Genomic DNA, 8,116 nt, shown 5'->3' with positions numbered 1-8,116 from the left:
AAAAAAAGAGAAAAGAATAATATCCAAAAAACAGCAAAGTTCTGTTGCTGTTGTGGTACCTGGGACCATTTTTTTCATTAGCATCTTAGTCATCATCTGGAAAGAGAACATTCTAGAGTAATATCATTAAATGTAGATCTGATAAAGCATGGTAACTACTACATATCATAAAGCAGTTACAAGATAATTTACATTCATAGAGGTATGATACAAAGAATAATATCCAAAAAACAGCAAAGTTCTGTTGCTGTTGTGGTACCTGGGACCATTTTTTTCATTAGCATCTTAGTCATCATCTGGAAAGAGAACATTCTAGAGTAATATCATTAAATGTAGATCTGATAAAGCATGGTAACTACTACATATCATAAAGCAGTTACAAGATAATTTACATTCATAGAGGTATGATACAATACCGTCCTACATTAATAATACTAGAATCAGTTTTGATTTGAAATTTACTTTGTCTGCAAATAAGATTGCTACCCCTGCTTTTTTCTGAGCTCCTGTCACATGGAGAATTGTTTTCTATCTTTTCACTTTCAGTCTATGGGCTTCTTTTTGCACTAGGTGTGTTTCTTGCATACAACATATTGTTTGATGTTGCTTCTTATTCCATTTTGCCAGTCTATTTCTCTTGATTGGTGAGTTGAGGCCATTGACATGGCTGGTTATAACTGGTATGTACTGACTTATTATTGACATGTTATTGGCCTTTTGCTGACTCTTTTTACTTTTTCACCTTCTCCTTTTAGTTTCTTGCCTTGCCTATTTGATTTGCTCTGTTGGGCCTCATGGTGTTGTTGCCTTCACTGTCTTTTTCTAAGATCTTGTTTAGAATTCCTTGTAGTGCTGGTTTGGTATTCGTGTAGTTTCTCAGGTGTTCTTTGTCATGGAAGTGTCTTATTCCCCATCCATTTTGAAAGAGAGTTTCGCGGGATACATCAGTCTAGGTTGGAGGTTGTTCTCTTTTAGTACTTAAAATGTCTCATTCCAGGCTCTCCTTGCCCTAAGGGTTTGTGTTGAAAAGTCTGCTTTGATTCTGATGGGCTTTCCTTTGCATGTGATTTGTTTCTTTTCTCTTACTGCTTGTAGTATTTTATTCTTCTGTTGGGTTTCTGGGATCTACATTATTATATGTCTAGGTGTAGATTTTTTTAGATTGTAGCTGGTTGGGGTCCTATATGCCTCAGTTATCTGAATGTCAAATTCTTCCCCTCTGTTTGGGAAGTTTTCTGTCATTAATTCTGTGAACAGTTTTTTTTTTATGTCATTTGTATTTTCTCCTGCTACTTCATGGATTCCTATGAGTCTTATGTTACTCTTCTTTGAATCATCTAGGTGTAAATGGATTGATTTCTCATGATCCCCTACTGTTTTTAAGAGACCTCTCTTTTCATGGTCACCAACTGCAATCTTATCTTCTATATCTGAGAGTCTATCTTTACATTCTTTTATTCTGTTGCATACACTTTCAGTGGAGTGTTTAATCTCCTGGATATCTGTTTGAATCTGTTTTATGGATTCCATTTCTCTCCTATGTTCAGCATTTATTTTTTCCATTTCTTTCTTATGCTGGGCCTTCATGGCTTCTGTCATGGTTCTGAGCTCATCTATTTTTTTGTCAGTTTCTGCTCTAGAGTCTTGAATCACGACTTCCATTTTGCTCACTATCTCTATGATTATCTGGGAAATTATTTCTGTTTTGAATTTTTCTAGGGCCTGATTGATCTGTTTTGTTACTTCCTGTGCTTTGAGTTCAGGGTGTCCTGGTGGCTCACTATTGGCCTTTTGATCCTCATTTGCCCTACTGTTTGCCATTGGTAAACTGGAAGTCTGTCCAGTGTCTTCTTAAGTGTTTTCTCATTTTTATTTTTGTTGTTGGACCATCCTTGGTTTAATCTCTGGATTATCACCCAAATCTTCCTGATATAGTTGCGCCCTAGCCTCTGTGTCTCTAATGACCCACAGACATTCTCATCTTCATAACATCAGAGAAAACAATTCATCAAATCAACCTCAGTGCTTTATCCCAACTGATACAATCAGCAACACATTAAGATCAAGCACAACTTGGACACTGACCACCTGTGGTAGTCACTAGTCTATCACCCTTAAATCATTTGAATTAAATTGAAATCAAGAAGCAGTCCAGATCATGTCTGTCATGAACAAAATTTCAATATAGTGTATTTACCATTTAATGGCTCAGACAGAGCGAGGATGCAAGACCCCTGATCTCAGTTAGCTGATGGCTGAACCCCATGATGCTGCCTGGCCTTGGGCTGCAAGGCCCTGATTGAGTTCCCCAACCTTCTGAATGGTTGAACTCCATAACTCTATTACAGGTTTCCCACTCCCTTTCTTTAAAGATGTTCAAAGTTGGAACTGAGAAAAATACCCTTGATGACCACCTCTGCCTCTGCAGAGTGGGTCCAAAGACTGGCACAGTCAGGAGGTCTGACAGTGCGGGGGGAGGGGGTATAGGGGTTCAGGGGCACCTGCGTGGCTACCTTCCTGGTGCTTGAGCGATGGTGGCTGGGTTGGGAGCAGGCATGGCTCTCCCTCCCGCGGTGGATCGGGGCCCCTGTGTTGTTGTTTATAGAGTATTTGGACCTTATAAGTAAGACTTACATTGAGCTTTGATCTTGGATCTAGATAGTTATTACCTACAATTCTCTCCCCCGATGTATTTTAGAAATAGAGAAAGGATTGTATACCTTTATGAGTTGGGCATTGGGGAAAGCATCTTGGTTACAAGTTTCTCACCATTAACTGACTTCCTTATGGACAATGATGGCCTCAAGTGTGAGCGCTCAGCCTAAACTGGGCAATTTGTGCTAGGTGGTCAAGCTAACAGCCACTTGTGTTTACCTCAGTAGCATTCAAAGGAGCTGACCACATATTCTTCAGCTGAAAACTTTGTTCTTTTTGAAACTCTTCTCTTGGCTTCTGTAATCCCCTTGCCTTTCTCCTACATCAACTGGCCATTTCTTCTTAAGCTTCTTTGCTGAATCTTATCTCAGCTGCTCTAAATAAATGTTGGTGTACTTTAAGATTTTAATTTCCCAGGCAACCTTCTCTTTTCTTTCTGTACTTTTGTCATGGAAGTATCTATCTAGATCCAAAACTTTTAAATGCCAGCCAAATATCAACTCCAAATATATCCTCTCATTTCTGCCTATTTGACATTATTATTTGAGGTTTTGGAGAATATCACATCTACTTTGGTGAATAATTCATAATTCTCTAATTCTACCCACCTGCCTTCCATCCTAAATTATCTCTTTCCTTCTCAACATTTTCCATCTGAATAAACAGCACCACTATCAACCTCCTAGACTCACTTGGTAGCTTCAGAATGATTGGCATTTTCACTGATTTCTCTTATCTCCATAGCCTTTAATCCAGTAAATTTTGTCAGTCTATCTCCAACATGTACTCCAAGTCCACTTATTTCTCTCTGCCTCCATGATTGTCATCCTAGTGCAAGACACTAGCATCTCTTGCCTGGACCACCAGTCTCTTCCCAGTCAGCCACCCAGCTTCCACTGTCAAGCACAGTTCTTTCCTGCCACAGCATATCTGGCTTCTTGTTACTCAGATTGCTTAAATTTTACCTCCTCAGAGGAGTCTTCTGCGGCCATTCGTTGTCAAGGAGTCACCCTATTCAGTTCTCATTTTGGGGGGAGCTCTTCTCTCTCCTGCTCTGATTCATTCTCTTTAATTTGTAGTTTCCCACAATTGGAATTGTTGCCTCATATCTTATTACTATGCCCCTAGAATCTAGTACAGACCAGATAAACATTTATTAAATGACTGATTGCAAAAGTAATCTTGCTTTCTGGACTTTCTCTGAGTAATTTTAAATTTCCTGTCAACTCAAATCACTGTGTATCTCAGTTTGTCTCTGTACTTCCACATCAAGACATCAACACTGACCCCACCATAATCTTACTAAGGTATCCCTAAAAAAACAAACAAACAAACAAAAACAAAATAAACCTAACATTTATAAAAGTCAGGACTTTAACTTTTACCTTTGTTTCCCACTCAGAGCTTAATGTGCCTCTCATTTTTCAAGTATTTTATTCTATATTAGCTCTTTCTTTCTTTTTTCCATTTCTATTAAGCTTATTACACTTAATTCATATATTTCTTACCATTTTGAATGGGATCTCTTTTCTAAATGGTTAGTTGTTTTTAGAATTCTGCCATAATTTAAAGATTTTTCTCTAAATGTGTGGTCAATCTCTCTCAATGATTTATTTCTTTTCTCTTTTTTTCATTGGTCAGACTTGTCTGGTGTTTGTCTATCTTACTGGCCCTTTTAAGCTTTTTAAAAATCTATTTTAATTTTATTTTTTGTCTATTCCTATTTTAAAGTTTTATTTTATGTGTATGTTCATTAATTCTTCTTGCTTTGTTTATTATTGGGTTTTTTTTTTACAATTTTTCAGTTGTCCACATTATTCATTTAAAATATAGCTTTGGCTATATCCCATGGAATTATTTTGTTCCCTAAAGTCTGATCATTCCTTTTAATCTTTATTAATGCTAGGCTAGAAATTTCATTACTCCCACTAAAAAAAACAAATTAATAACTTTCATCAAATATTATTAATTAAATAACTGATGTCCCACATATATTCAGTATCCTGCCTACTTAATGGCTTCAGTTTTTGCATTTTGTTCTCTCACCCTTTTCAAATTCAGGTTAGGTGTATATTTATTTCCTCTTGCTGTGTAGCAAATTGCCACAACCTGGAGACTTAATACAACTTGTATTTATTATGGTACAATCTTCATTGGACAAGAGGCCATGCACAGTTTAGGTGGGTCCTCTGTTCAGAGTCTCACAGGCTAAAATAGAGTGCTGACTGTGCTGTGATCCCTTCTATAGTTCTGGATTCTCCTCAAAGCTTACATGGTAGTTAACAGAATTAATTTGCTTGTGATTTCAGGTTCCTCTTTCTATTGCAGGTTACAGCCAAAGGTTATTCTCAACTCTGAGAGTCCCCCGTAACCTCTGTCATGTGATCCCTTAAAACATAGATCTTTCCTTCTTCAAAGGCAGCAGAAAATCTCAGACATTTAGACTCTCCATTACAGGACTCATCTAATTAAGTTAGGATCACCAAGATAACTTCACTTTGATTAAGATATGTGCAAAATAATTTCTTCACTTCTTCCATATGATATAATCTAATTATAGCAGTGACATATATTCATAGCTTCTATCCAAAATCAAGTGGAAGGGATGGCACAGGGCATACACACTAAAAGGCAGGAGTCTTAGGGGGTCACATTGGAATTCTGTCTTCCACAGGTGCTATGGTTGAATGGTATTTGTTTGTCAAGGGTTCGTGTGTTGGAAGCTTAGTCCCCAGTTTGGCTGTTAACAGGCAGTGGGATCTTTAATAGGTGACACCTAGTCAGAAGTCATCAAGCCAATAGAGGTGCTGCCTCTGGAAGGAATTAGTCTCATAGGATCCTGGTTAGTTCCCATGAGAGAGTTACAAAACAACAGACCTGTCCTTTTCTTGCACTCTGGCTTCCTGTTTCATCATGTGACCATTCATACCTGCTCTTGCCAAGAATCCATCTGCTGTGCTGTAACCTGGTTAAGGGGACCCTCACCAAAGGCTGAACCTACAAAGCTACTTGATGTTGGACTTTCAGCTTCCAAAACTGTGAGGTCAATAAAACTCTTGTCTTTTTAAAGTACTTATCCTTGAGCATTTTGCTATAGTAGTGGAAAGCAGATTAATACACAAGCATGAAAATTGCCTTAATTATTGTTTCCATAAAGCTCCCAATTTTTTCAGCACCACTCTGATTATTCCATTTCTCATTAAGTTTCAGATATTGCATTTAACATATGTCAGCTTATAATATGGATATCAGTATGCATTTGGCCCTGTTTCAGCAATTTTGAGTCTTATCTATTCACTTATCTGAGGCCTTATAATATTTTAATATCTGGTATAGTTTTAAACTATTATTCTTTTATTTATTTTTTTTAAGACTCTTCATGTTTAATTATTTCTTTATTTTTCTATATGAAGTTTAGGGACAACTTGTCTCAGTAAAATAAAGCTGTTACATTTTCACTGAGACTACATCAAATTAAATTAACTTAGAGAAAACAAATTTTTAAATACTAATTTAAATACTAATCAAGCACATGATATATCTTTCTATTAGGTATTCTACATGTGTTCTTCCTTTGTGTTTTAATATTTTCTTTATATAAGCCTTGAACATTTATGAAAAAAGATTTGGACCTTTAGATTTTCCCATGCTTGGAATTGTTCCAAGTAGATTGCAGTTGACTTTTTTGAAATTCATTACAGAAATTCCTGTAAACATGTTCTGGGGCTGGTAAATTTTTTAAAAGAAGATCACTCTTTGACAACTCTTATTTCTTCTTACAAATTGGTTTGTTTACATTTTCTATCTTTTTTTTTTTGGTAATTTATTCATTTCATCCAGGTTTTTTCATATATTTGCATAGAATTGAGCAGAGTAATCTCAGAATTCTTTGAATGTCCTCTTTCTGGGGTTACTTTCTCTTATTAATTTATGTAGTTTTACTTATCCTATGTTTTTTACTTTATTAAGCTAGCTAGGGCTTTGTGTACTTTTTTTTAATCTTCAAGACTCAGGTTTCAGAATTATCAGTTCTGCTTTTCAATAGAACTTACATTTTTTCATCAAATAAGTCATAACTTTATTAGTGATAGAACAGCACAAATTTCAAACCTGCAGTGACTTTTTCTTTTTCTTTTTTACCTCCCAGGAATCAGACTTGGGACCTTGTATTTGCCAGGCAGGTACGGTGCTGCTGAGCTACATCCCCTGCCCTGCAGTGAGCTTTTTGACACACCAAAAAAGTCCTCCTTTTGGATGGTTACAGTGCTAGTTCCACAGTACCATTTACAAGGCCACTACTGTTGTTTTTCAGGGCTCAGACTGCCTTTGTCCTCTACACATTTGCTCATGACATAACCAATTCTATGTCTTTAACTTCCTCGCCTGTTTCATCAACCTCTCCCTCTTCACTCTCCTCTTATATGTAGTTGGATTCTGTGTATTTTCTTGAATGTCTGAGAGAGCTTCACCTTGAACTTTCAATTTCTCAGCAAATAACTGCTTGCTGAGATAAATCCTCTATGTTGGCTTCCTCAAAAACTATGCAAGTATCTGAAACTAGGCTCTTACAGACATCTGGTTTTGTGATGACAAAGAGGATATTTTTTAGATTTCTGGACAGTGAAGCTAGTAACCTCTTTAACTTGCTGAGGACCCAGTTTGCACATTCTGTGCTTTCTTTTCACTCCGACTGTTTTTCTTTTCTGACTGGGTCTTCATGGATTTCAGCTGCTTGTGTGGAATCTTGCTCCTGGAGCTCTGGTACTGATTCATCACTGTCAGATTCTGTTTCAGACCCTGTCTCAACCTGGGAGTGTGGCAGCTCCTGCTCTGTAGCAGGGACGGTTTCTGTGGCTTTATCAGGCATTTTGTGCAGAGATCAGGGACTCAAGATGGTGGTAGAAAGAGCAGAACTTATACTTTTTAATTCTGTTTTATAAAGCACTTCCTTTTGTTCCTCCTTTACAAAATTTTTGACTAGATAGCTTAATTAATTTATTTTTATTTCTCCTTCTTTTTCCTCTTCTTCCTCTTCCTCCTCTTCTTCTTCTTCTTTTTTTTTTTTTTGTACCGGGGATCGAACTCAGGACCTTGTGCTTGCAAGGCAGGTTCAGCTCTGTTGAGCTAAATCCCCAGCCCTTCTTCTTTTTAAGTAATAGATTTAGAGCTATGATCACTTCTTTTGCAGAATTTGTATTTATCATTATCATTGTTTGATACTGAATTATCATTTTTAAAAGAAATACTATAATTTGCATTCATAGCTCTTTTCAGGCCTATATTTGAAATTAAGAACTTTCAAAGTATCATATGCAAAGTTTTTTTTAATTCTATGATTTATTCCTAGTTTTATTTGATTGTGACCACAAAATCATTTGATGGTGATTATATATATAGATAGATAGATAGATAGATAGATAGATAGATAGATACTTTTTTTTTTTTTTTTGTATCAGGGATC

At 36.5% G+C, this 8,116-nt stretch overlaps 1 pseudogene; it reads right to left on the bottom strand.

Annotated features, from left to right (window-relative positions):
* Nucleotides 1-6,913: 6,913 nt before the first annotated feature.
* On the bottom strand, nucleotides 6,914-7,522 carry LOC104871139 (annotated as a pseudogene).
* Between the last annotated feature and the right edge of the window lie 594 nt (nucleotides 7,523-8,116).

Source organism: Fukomys damarensis, unplaced genomic scaffold (genome assembly GCF_012274545.1).
Source record: "Fukomys damarensis isolate Sample0158 unplaced genomic scaffold, DMR_v1.0_HiC HiC_scaffold_38, whole genome shotgun sequence".
In the NCBI taxonomy this organism is placed as follows: Eukaryota; Metazoa; Chordata; class Mammalia; order Rodentia; family Bathyergidae; genus Fukomys; species Fukomys damarensis.
This window is presented reverse-complemented; position numbering and strand designations above follow the sequence as displayed.